We start from the raw sequence: 13,615 nt of genomic DNA on the forward strand, positions 1-13,615 counted from the left end.
GAAAATTTAGGAAATCTGAGATAACCTTAAAGACCAAATGTAAGAATTATTGGCACACATGAAGAAAGTGAAATATAAAGTACAAGAATGCCCAACTTTTCCAATGAAATAATATCAGAAAAATAATTTAAACATTAAGCACAGATGAAAATCCAACAACAGGAGTTCTTTAGAACTGCAAATAGACAAGATCAAGAAAGATCTTCTTTTTTTAAAATTGATTTTATTTTTTAAATACATGATAGCAGAATGTATTACAATTCTTATTACACATATAGATCCTATTAAAGATACATTATGATTAAAAAGCCTAATATAAAAAGCAAACATAAAATTCCAAAAGCACAAGAGAAAAATGGAAAAGTCACTTTTAGAGGCATGCCGATTATAATGTGTGCTAATTTCTCAGCCCAGACCCTAATTGCCAGGAGGGCTTGGAAAAATATATGCCAAACCACAAAAGATAACAATTTACAAACAAGATTGCAATATGCAGCAAAACTGTCCTTCAAAATTAAAGATGAAATTTTAAACATCCCTGATAAGCAGAAATTATAAGGATTCATAATCACTAAGTCAACACTATAAAACATATTCAATGAGATATTTCTCATACAGAAGAAATAAAAAATAAATATTGCAGCTAAGGTATGAATGGATCTCACTAAACGAATCGTCAATTGAAGAAGAATCAAAAATGGGTGAAGCATGAGAAGTAAATAAAAAATTCAGGAAATAAAAATCATCTTTCTTTAATAACACTGAATGCAAACTGCCTAAACTCTCAAATCAAAAGTCACAAACTGACAGAATCAAAATCAAAGACAGAACCATATGTTGTTTATAAGAGAAGCACTTTGTACACAAAACATTCACAGCCTTCAGTTGAAAGTATAAAAAAAGTTATACCCTGTAAATGGAACCCCAAAGCAAGCAGGCATAGATGCTGTCATATCTGACAAAGGACACATCAAGCCAAAGTTAATTAGAAGAGACAAAGACGGTCCACTTCATATTGTTAGGGTAACTGGCACAAATATCCTCAAGAGACACATCTCTGAATTCAAGCAAAAGTTTATTGACATAAAATGTTTTCCAGCTTTCCCTTCTGTTCAGGCACAGCAGGCAGAGTCACTTAAATAGAGGTTTTGTATCTTTTAAACAAGGAACAAGAGCAAGTTGGAAATGACCTTGGGTGCAGCAGGCTAGAGTTGACCTTGGGTGCAGGTGGCTGGTTAACAACAGAATTCTCTCTGTAGGGATCATGGAGGGAGGGTTATGGGAAGAGAGTATCTTAAGTTTCTTTTTCTTAGCAGTTTGTAAGTTTTGGTTCTGAATCCCATAACCAAAATGGAGGCACTAATGTCTAAGAACCTACCACACTCTGGTTAAGGGAATAATATAGCAGTAAAGATACAATGATTACAAATATTTCTGCCTCTAACATTGCTGAACATATGTAGATAAGATAAGCCTTACTCAATATAATCAGATGGATCCCAATACAGAAACATTGGGTAGTTCAACAAAATTTTTTCACCAATAGATAGGTCATCCAGGAATAAACTAATTAAAAACTTTTCAGAACTAGAATTCATCATTAATCATAAATCTAATAGACAGTTATAAACTATTCCATTCATCAACAACTAAATTCACTTTCATCTCAGTTGCACATGGAGCCTTTTCTAAAATATACTATATTTTAGGACACACAGCAAATCTTAGCAAATACAATAACATAGAAATAATTTGTTGCATCCTATCAGATTATAATTGAATAAAATTAGAAATCAACAAAAAGACAAAAAACATAAAAAATTTTAACACTTGAAGACTAAATAGTACCCTTTTGAATTAGGAAGAGAACAAGTCAGGGGAGAAATTAAAAAAAAAAAAAAAACAATTCTAGAACCAAATGAGAATAGGGAAACAACCTATCAAAATCTCTGGGACATTATGAAGGTAGTTTAAGAAGAAAGTTCATAGCCTTCAGTGTCTACATTAACAGATTAGTAAGATCCCAAATAAATAATCTAATATTACATCTTAAGACTCTAGAAAAGGAATAAACTAATTCCAAAATCAACAGAAGACAAGAAATAATTAAAATCAGAGCTTAAATTAATGAAATTGACAATAACAACAACAACAAACCACACAAAATACAAAAGATCTATGCAACAAAGGGGCGTTTTTTTTGAAAACATAAACAAGATTGATAAACGTTTAGCCAAACTAACAAAAAGAAAGAATGAAAAGACTCAAATAAATAAAATTAGAGATGAAAAAAGGTGATATCACCAGAAATCCGAAATCCAGAGCAACTATTGATTGAGAGTTCAAAGCCAGACTTAGCAAAAGCAAGGCTCTAAGCAACTTAGTGAGACTCTATCTGGAGATAAAATAAAAATAGGGCTGGGGATGTGGCTCAGTGGTTGAGTGCCCCTGAGTTCAATCCCTGGTACCAAAGAGAAAAAAAATGCCAGAGGAAGTAGGTATACAGGGAACTTACCTCAACATTATAAATGCTATGTATGACAACCCCAAAATCAACATCATAATGAAGGGATAAAAACCTTATTTTTTTCCCTAAAATCAGAAATAAAACAATTTTTTGATTGTTCCTGATTTTAGAATTCTTTTTTAATATAGTTCTTGAAACTCTAGCAAGAGTAATCAGGGAGCAGAAGGAAATTAAATGGATATCAATAGGATAAGAAGACAAATTATCTCTGGCTATAGGTAACATGGCCCTATATCCAGAAGAGTCAAAACAGTCTACCAGAAGACGTCTAGAGCTGATAAACAAATTCTTAAAGTAGCAGGATATAAGGTTAACATCCAAAAGGCAATAGACTTCCTATATTCCAATAATGAATATTCTGCAAAAGAAATCAGGAAAACTATTCCATTTACAAAATAATTATAATAATAATAAAATTGGTAATAAATTTAACCAATGAGCCGGGCATGATGGCTCATGCCTGTAATCTCAGCAGCTTTGGAAGCTGAGACAGGAGGTTCTGAATTTCAAAGCCAGCCTCAGCAATGTAGCAAGGCCCTAAGCTATTTAGGGAGACCTTGTCTCTAAATATAGAATAAAAATGGGCTATAGAGATGTTGCTCAATGGTCTGAAATCATTATCTTTTGTGGCTTGGCACTGCTTGGTTCAATCCCCAGTACCAAATAAATAAATAAATAAATGATAAAATATGAAAAAAAATCTAATCAAGGAGGTGGAAGACTTCTACAATGAAAAGTATAGAACCATAAAGAAGGAATGCAAAGGTCTTAGCCAATGGAAAGATCTCCTATGTTCTTGGACAGGCAGAAAATGATCATACTATCAAAAATGTTATGCAGATTCAATATAATCCCTACCAATATATCAATGACATTCTTCACAGAACTAGAAAAAAAGCAGTTCTAAAATGCATTGGGAAGAACAAAAGACCCATAATTGTGATGGGCCAGATTATATGGGAATGACCAAACAGACTCCATTTTGCCCTGTACCCATCAACAGTTGTTTAGCATAGCACGTTTGGCAACAAAATGGAAATTCTTATACAATTTAAAAGTTTTCTCTGTTTGGTTCCCATTTCTCTTGGACAATATACTCTGTCAGAGATTGATTGTCTATATGTTAGTAACCATTCTTGAACTTGTACTCAACTAGGGATGTTTTGGTCCATACTCCCTTTTCTGCTTATGATTTTAGATCTCCTGACATTTGTTTATGGTTTTGAATCATAGCAACGGCCACTTATGCTTTAATACGTTTTTGGACTATAAAAGGTGTACCCAAACCCCACGAGGGGGTTGAAGGTTGTAGACATGCAGCCTGCACCTTGGCCCGCCAGCTGATGAATAAATTTTCTGTCTCCTGCTTTAAGATTGACTTGGTGACTTATTGAAATCTTGCCTTAACATAATATCTAAAACAATTGTGAGACAGAGAGATGCTGAAAGTATCATAGTAAATGTTCTCAAATTATACTAGAGTGCTGTAGTAAAAACAAACAAACAAAAAAAAAGAACAGCATGGTATTGGCATCAAAAGAAACATGATGGTCAGTGGAATAGTACAGCAAACACAGAGACAACTCACATATTTTCTGATATTCAACAAAAGTTCAAAAAATATGTGTTTGAGAAAAGATAGCCTTTATAATAAACTTTGCTGAGGAAATTGCATATTCTAATGAAGCTGAATGAAAATACATCCTTATCTTTTACCCTGCAAAATAGTCATCTCAAAGTGGATCAAAGAACCAGAAATTGCACCAAAAACTTTGAAACTGCTAGTAGAAAACCTAGACTCAACACTCCAACATATTGGCACTAGCACCAACTTCTTTAAATAGACCTCTAAAGCTCAATAAATAAAACCAAGAATCAATAATTGGGATGGCCTAAATTAAAAAGCTTCAGTACAGCAAAGGAAATAATTAAGAACACCAAAAGAGGGCTTACAGAATGGTAGAGAATCTTTGCCAGCTACTCTTTGAACAGGGGATTAATATAAGTTATTTAATATATAAAAAACACCAGAAAAACAAATAATTTTATCAAGAAATAGGGAAAATAACTAAATATACATTTTTAAGAGAAGAAATACAAATGGCCGAAACTACACATAAAAATATATTTAACATCTGTATTAAATCAAGGAAATGAAAATGATAAGTACATGAGATTTCATCTTCGATTATAATGGAAATTATCAAGAACACAAATAATAAATGCTGCCAAGGATTTGGGTAAAAAGTTACATTCATACATTGTTGGTGGCACTGCAAGTTGGTATGACCACTTTGGAAATCCATATGGAGATCTCTCCACAGTCTAGGAGTAGAACCCACATATGACACCTTGGTATTTATCCAAAGGAATCAAAATCAACATCCACTAGGATACTGGAACATAAATATTTATAGAAGTGCAATTCACAATATCCATGTTATGAAACCAGCCCCAATACTTGTCAATAGATGAACGGGTAAAGAGAATGTGGTATACATACATGATGGAAGTTTACTTAGTTATAAAGAACAATTAAATTATAGCATTTGCTGGTCAATGGAGAGAACTGGAGAACATCAAGCAAAGTAAAATGAGGTGGACCCAGAAAGTCAAGAGTTGAATGTTCTCTCATATATGAAAGGTAGAGCAAAACAAGGGGTATAAGTGTGAGCACCATTGAAATGGAAGGGAGCTGATGGTGAGGGAAGGTTTAGGGATGGGGGAGAGACAGGAAAGGGAAGAAACAGTGGAAAGAAGTTGACCAAATTATGCTTTGTGCCTATGTGAATGCACCATGGTGGTTTTCACCTTTATATCTACCTAAAAACAATAAATAGATGGTTGGAAGCTCAGTGGAGTAGAAAAGGATGAATGAGGAGGGAGATGAGTTCTGAAAACTGAAACAACCCAGATGCCTGGGAACAAGCAAATGGTTAAACAAGCTGTGCTTCATCCCCACAATGTACTACTACTTATAAATATAAGGAAACACACTTTTATTAATATATACAACAATCTAGTTCAATCTTTTGAAATTTACACAGAATGAAAAAAGTCCAAAGGTATGATTCCATCTGTTTAATATTCTTGAAATTACAAAGTTATAGAAATGGAGAGTGAATTAGGAGTGGATTAGGAGTTGCTAGAGGACAAAAAGCGGGTGAGGTTGGAGAAAAGTCAATGTGGCTATAAAAGGGCAACATGAGGTACTCTAGTGAAACATTTTGTATCTTGCCAGGCATAGCCACATGTCTGTAATCCTAGCAACTCAGGAGGCTGAGGCAAGAGGATCACAAGTTCAAGGCCAGCCTCCGAAGTTTAGTGAGGACCCAAACAATTTAGCAAGACCCTGATGGTATCTATAAATAAAAAACTAGAAAAGGGGCCAGGGACAAGGCTCAGAAGTTGAAAGCCCTTGGATTCAATCCTTAATACCAAAAGAAAAGAGAAATTTTGTTTCTTAACTATCAATATCAATATCTCGGCTATGATATTGTATTATAGTTTTCTAAGATGCTATTATTGGGGAAGCTAGGTAAAGGACACACTGCTTTCTTTTATTTATAATATCTGCACATTATCAATCTACAATTAGCTTGAAATGAAAACTTTAAAAAGAAAACTTTAAAAAAGAAAGATTTATATTCCCTTGCAGTTGGATGGAATGTTCTATATATAGCTGCCAGTCTACTTAGTCCAAAGTTGTTCTAACTGTTGCTTCATTATTAATATTCTGCTGTTTCTTCCTTCAGTAGTGTTAATGTTTGCTTTATAGAAATATTCACTGTGATTGTTATTTGTTCTTTATGAATTGACCCCCCTCATCATTTCCTAATGGCCTTCTCTCTCTTACGACAGTGTTTGTCTTAAAGTCTATTATGTCTGATATATGCATAACCATCCCTGCTCCCATTGGGTAAATTTACACAGAAATCTGTTTCCATTCCTTCATTTTCAACCTGTGTCTAACCTAAAATTTAGAGTATCCAATAGTGTACAGTAAGAGCTCTTTATTTATTTTTTAAAGCAATTCAGCCACTCATTGTCTTCTGACTAGAGACTTTAATCCATTTACATGTAAATTACTTTCTCCAGGCAAAGAATTACTACTGTCATCCTGTCATTTCCTGTCTGTTTTTGTGTTTTGTAGTTTTTTTATTCTCTCTGTTTTTCTCTCTTCTTCATGATTTGAGCCCCATTCCCCAATCCAAATGGTGTGCTTTGATTAGCTTCTTTTTTGTGAATTTACAACATATTCTTGGTGATCATCAGGAAGCTTACATAAAACACACTATAGTTGTAACAGTCAAATTAAAGATAATAGTTTAACCATGATCACATAGAGAAACCGTGCACTCCCCCAACCACACATGCAATGTTATTGATTTCATAATTACACTGTTATTATTGTATATATATTAAAAATTATTGTTCATGGTTCTCCAGAGAGTCACAAATAATAATAATAATAATAATCTATTAGAAAGATTTATTATAAGAATTGGCTCACAGGATTATGTAAGCCAAAAAGTCTCATGAGATATGCCATCTGAATATTGGACATCTAGAAAAGGCAGTGGTGGAATGCAGTATGAGTCCAGGGGCCTGAGAACCAATGAAGGTTGGAGGCAGGTGCAATTCTAAGTCCTGGGTTTCAAATGCCCGAGAACCAGGACCTCCAATGTCTGAGGACTGGTCAAGAAAACATAAGTGAATTCACTATTTTTCTATTTTGAGTTTCCTCCCATCTCCCAATAGATTCAGTGATGCTTGACCACATTAGCTCATCTTTATTAAATATAATGAATCAAATGCTAATAATTTATAGAAACATCCCCAGAGACCTATCTAGAAATAATCTTATGCATGTCTTTTTGTAATCTTTCACTCAAACTGACACATAAAATTAAGCATCAAAAGAGCTATAGGTGGTTTTTGTTTTGGTTTTGGTCTTTAAATATTTTTAGGGAAGTTAAAAGTCATTTATTAGCATTCTTAATTTTGATTACCTACTTACCTTTAATAGTAAATTTTATGCTTTCTTAAATTTTCATGTCGCTGTTTAATGTCCTCCCATTTAAAACTGAAGGCTCCCCTCTAGCATTTCTAGCAGGGCAAGTCTACTATGGCCTTTGCTAGTTTGAGAAAGTCTTCATCACTCCTGTGTGTCTGAAGAACAGCCCTGCTGTGGATAGCATTCTTTTTTGGCAATAGTTTTTTCTTCTTCCAACACTTTGAATGTATCATCCTGTGTGTTCTACTGGCCTGAAAGGATTCTGATGGAAATCTACTGATAATCCTGTATATATTTCATCCTTTGGGATGAGTCAACACACTTCACAGCTTCCAAGATTGTCTTTGACTTTTGTCAATTTCATTATAGTGTTTGTTATGGTTCAAATGTAAACTGCCCCCAAAAGTTCTCAAGGCGATGTAGAAATGTTCAAAAGTGAAATGGTAGATTATGAGACCTTAACCCAATCTGTGTTTTAAGCCACTTGACAGATTAAAAATTTGAAAAGACTCATATACAGTCTACTTCTACCTCTCTAGGCAGGTGGGTTATGCCTGAAAGACTACATATTGTCTCTGGCTTCATGCTGTCCCCCTCCATTCTACTCCCCAACTTCCATGTTGTGAGCTGCTTTCCTGCACCCTGCCCTTCCAACACGATGTTCTGCCTCACCTCATGTTCTGCTGAACATAGACTAAACCTCTGAACCACGAGTGCAAAGTAAACTCTTCCTCCTTTAAGTTGTGCTAGTTAGGTATTTTAGTCACAGTGTTGCAAAGCTGACTTTACATGGATCTTGGTTTAAATCCCTTGATGTTTAATCTACCTGTAGTTCTTTGGATTTAACTTTGGATCTAAGTATTAATTTTACTCCACAGACCTGAGAAATTTTTGATTATTGTTTCCCTTTAAATATGCTCTCTGCTCCTTTTTAATTCTCTCCTGTAACTTCCATATGCATATATTGATCTATTTGATGTCATCCATATGTCATATTGGCTTTCCTCATATATTTTCATTCTGCTTTTCTAAACATCTTTTCCTTATCCGGTTAATCTTAAAGAAACTGAGATGGTAAGTGAAGGTTAGTGGGAAAGCTCTTGCTCATCATGCACAAGGCCACAGGCAAGATTCCAAGCAATGATAAAAACTAAGACAAAAACATTCAAACACAAACTTGTTTTTAAGTTTTATTTCTTTTTTCTTGTGCATGATTGAATCTATTGTTGAAATATTCTACAAAAATCTTTTCATTTTTTTAGTTTAGTCATTATATTCTTCAGCTCTCGGATTTCTATTTAACATTTCAATGGTATTTCTATGTAGTATCCACTTGTATGGATATAAAGAAGTCTATTCATGCATATGTAAATGGACATTTGAATTTTTTCCAGTTTGGGGAAATTAAAAATATAAGTGTTATAAACTTTTTTTGCACTATTTTAACTGAAAATTACTGCACCTTTTTACATTTTCAACAGTAGTATATGAGAATTAAGTCTCTTCATGTTTTCTTTTTCCAAGAATAGATATAATCAACCTTTTTTCCATGGCTATTTAATCAAACATTTAAAATTTCTCATTCTATTAAATGTATAATGATATTTCATTATGATTTTAGTATAGTAGTGACTAGTGGTACTGGGCATGTTTATTGTTCATTTGCTATATTTCCATGTTCTTTATTGAAGGACATGTTTCAGATTTTTTCTTTATTTTCACTCACTTGTTTGCTTTTTCATTGTCAAGTTTGGAGAGCTCTTTAAACATTTTTGATAAAACTCCTTTATTATATATAATTTTCAAATATTCCCTACTAGTCTTTTTATTCAGTTAGTAATGAGTTTTGAAGATCAGATATTTTTTAATAATTATGAAGTTTATTAATTTTTAATTAATGGGTTTATTTTTATAGTGTATCTAAGAAAACTGGTAAATTTAATAACTTAAAGATTTCCTCCTATCTTTTTCATCCTTAAAAAACCCCAAAACTGGCTTCTATTGTCACCAATATTTTAATTTGTTTTGGTACAGATTATCAATAATTGATTCCTTATATCATTGTGAGTTTTTCCTTCATCTTAAGTACATCTTAAGTACATTGCACAATTGACATTGCTATCCTTAGTCTCTGTTTTGCACTTTGACCTTTTTCAATTTTAGTAGTGCTCTAATCTCATAGTTATACTGTAAACAATATATTTGTATTCATATCTCTCTTTTTTCTACTCTGATATAAATATTTCTCAATCTTCTCCTTCTGCATGTTTATCAATCTTCATTTCATGTATCATAAGTATGCAATTAATAGCTCCATATTAATTTTTTATATTCTTGATTATAGGCAGGTTTTATTTTTCTTGATCTCTGATTTTGCGTTTGCAACTGTCTTCAAGATTATTCCACTGAGGATATCTTACATTTAAAATAGAATATTTATATATAAAAAGTACTTTCTGCAAAGTTGTTTCCTTCTTCAATGAAGTTTATTCTACTTATGGTACATATTTTCTTAGTCACAGAGGCTTAACATATAAACTACCCTCATGAATACCTCCATCTCTATCATATTCCCTAAGATGTAATTAATAGTAAAATACCACTCTGGTGATATTTCTCCCTTGGTCACAGTTATCTTCATTATGTCTCAATTTATCACAGAATAAAGTCAAAATTACTTGTGTTGTCATTTAAAGCTATTTACAATATAACTGCAACATAGATTTCCAATCTTGAGTTCTTCAGGCCTTCTTATATGGAACTCCAGATGCTTTATTTGCCCTTGTCAACAAACATCTCAATTATGATGTTGCTTTCCAGTTCAATGTTTTGAATGCTCTTCTACCCTGTCTATACTTATTGACACCCTATTTATTCTTGTAGCTCAGGTCTAACGTAATCACCAGAAGGAAACCTTCATTTCTGTCTAGCGAGAAGTAATTTCTTACCTTGTTGTATTCTTTTCAACTTTTCATATCTCTATTACACTGATTGTTTTACACCTAAAATTTTATTCAATCTGTGTCCTACTTTTGCTTCTGAGTGATAATTTTATTATAAGCTTGTTTATGGTTATATTGCTAAAAATACCAACCATGCTAACAGCTTTTGTAAGTAAACAAAAAGGAAGTGCATGAAAAGATCTCAGTTACTGTTTTTCTTATTAAGTTCATACATTTCATTTTATTTTTATCTTAAGTTATTTTTCACATCAGAATGAAGATTTTCTTGTAGGTCGATATATAGGATGGTTACTAGCTGTTGAGGAAAAGTGACTGGGAATTGGCAGAGATTCTTAATTGAGTTCAGAATTTCGGGTTGATTCTAATGTGTTCATTTTTGTTTAGATGTGCACTACATGTCCAACTATTTTAATTTTACACATTAAATCTATCATTGTTTTTGGTTCTTTGACAACTTCTTTGTGTGAAAGCAAAAGTTTCTATAAATTTCCTACAAAAAGTGAGGCATTGGTCTCTAATGTCATGGAAGTCTTGGATTTTCCCTTAAACCTGTTTCCAACCAGGGGAAGAATACAGTTCATTTCCAAGACACAGGGGTTGCTAGCTCAATTATTTTCTTGCCAATCATAAAATAACTCTCTTGGCTTTTTTTTCCTCCTCCAAATTATCTAGGGACATAGGAACTCTGGGGAACAATATGATAAGAAACATCATCTAAGAGTCTACAGTAGACCCTTTTTCTGATAGGATACAAAATTAAAAACAGTTATGATCTGTCAGCAACTTGGCAGTCATGCTAACGTTAGCAGGTGCTCTTTGGGAGTTTGACCCTAGGAAACCTTTATGTCCTCAGGACAGCACTCAGGATCCAATGAAGACTCTGAGGTAGCCAAAATATTGACCTCTCTGAAACTTTGTTTTCTAACACTTCATAAATGATAGCCCATCTCTCTTCTCCAGTTCAAAGGCGGACATTTCACTTATTCAAATGCTCAACTAGGTCTATACCAATCCTAAGTTCAGATAGAATTGTTCCCTCTGCATTAAGAAATTTTTCTTTCCTACAAGTTTTCTCACGTTTATAACTTGTCATTTTTTTTCTGGACTAATAATTCTGGATATGTCTTTTTTATTATTCAAGGAATATTGGGAATGGAAATCTGAGTTTGGTGAATGTAAACAGTAGCTTCACTTCCTTTCATGTTGGCAGTGGGGAAAAAGACATCCGTTCAATTCTCACCTTTGTTATTTCACCAAGAACCTCTTCTCCCAAGGAATGCAGAGCCATCCAGCAAAGAATGGAGGGCACTTTTCTTTCTGAAATGTACATGGATTGGATCACATAGTAAATAATTCTGTCACATAAAATAAAGCTAAAATGGAATATGAAACATCATATTTGGAATATGAAACATCACCAGGACTATGAGATTAAATTTGTGATAAATCAAATAGTACTTTTCATAATTACCCAGTACCTGTTGATCCTTCACTGTTCCTCAATCCTGATGTTACTTGCTGTGAGGAGAAAGATGATTTGGTATAGGACTGATGTCTTTCCTCAATGGGGATTGAGGCCATATGCAATCATTCAAATATGATGCAGTACTTCAGGGAAAAGAGATACTCAAAGTTTTATTGCAATTTCAATGGAGATGCCCATGTTGCTTTCTAAACCGTGCAGTGAAAGGGGGTGCCAAGAAAATACTTAGAATTCCCTCAAGTTCCACTACTGGGTATTGGAAGAAATCATAGAGGTGAAGGAAAGGTACTGTGACCTTGTAGGTAGGTCCCTTTGGGCCAATTCAGTGTACTTTGTTATTGTCAGAATTATATACCAACATGTCCCCATCTAGAAGTTTCTAAGAGAATCCCCTTAGTTGTGAACAGTGGTATCTAGAGAAGTTATCATATCTTTTCCATTACAATTTACTTTGAGGGATGGTTTTGCTGATTTAGAGGGATTCACCTGCAAAGGGAGACCAGCTCCACCAATCTAATGGTGGAAGACAAGATCCCAAATTCTGGGATCTTGCTTATAGTAGTCTTACTTGAATGCTATCTGAAAAGTACTGGGTCTATTTTGTTGTAATCTCTTTAGGACAAACTAATCTGAGTAGTCACTTTAGTAGAATACTTGTTTGAAAGTTCACCAGGAACAGTTGTGTAGATACAATGGTTGGATGTTGTAGGGGAAGTTATCCACCCAAGGGTCTTGTATTTCTGGAACCAGAGTTTCTGGTTCCTTTTGTTCTGAATTATTTTTTCAAGGATGATTGTATAGAAAAAAAAAGCCTTGGAAAATAGATATAGTTTTTCTGTCTGGGGTGAATGCCAAGCATGCTGTCAGTTATCATGTCCAAATTCCAGGGTTCCTAAGCTTAGAGTTTCTCTCCTTTCAAACAACTCACTGCAAATGCTCATGTAACTCATCCCTCTGGGGACTGGAGCTCAGGAAACTAGTGCAAATACTCAATTCAGGATTCTACTATTAACATAAATAACATGTTTTTGCCTCTGACCTAGGTGTCTCAAGTTTGCTGCTATCATTCATGAAGCTTTGACATTTTAAAACTTGTTGTTATGAAAGTAGGGTAAATAATCTGACTTTTCTCAGTTCTCATTGCCTATTCCCAGTGACTGCTATTTTCTAGTTGAAATAATGGCACTGCCGTGTCATCACGATAATCAACTCTTCTTCTTTAACAACTACTTAATAAGACATAGAATTTGGGGTAGCAATGCATTTGTCATAGCAATATTACAATGATAGGCAATTTGGGAAGCAAGAGCTGGTAGAGATTAATTAAATTTATTAGGAGATAAAGAAACTCGATGCCACATTGAAAATACATCCTAAAGTCTTAAATGACATGAAAAGAAAAATCTGACAGAAATGACATAAATGTGAAGCATGCTGTAGTGAAGAAACAGTCTTGAGGCTGAATGGTAGAGGAACACAGATGGGTCTAATAGAATTTTTACCAAAGCCGTCCAGCTGCATGGATGAGAAGGCCCGTCCCTCCAACTATGCCAGGTAGAATTGTTGGCATACTTTATTTAGCAGTTGGCAACCATGAGGGATGACTCAAAATGCAAGAGGCGTGG

The sequence above is a fragment of the Urocitellus parryii genome, chromosome 2 (assembly GCF_045843805.1).
Source record: "Urocitellus parryii isolate mUroPar1 chromosome 2, mUroPar1.hap1, whole genome shotgun sequence".
NCBI classification, from domain to species: domain Eukaryota; kingdom Metazoa; phylum Chordata; class Mammalia; order Rodentia; family Sciuridae; genus Urocitellus; species Urocitellus parryii.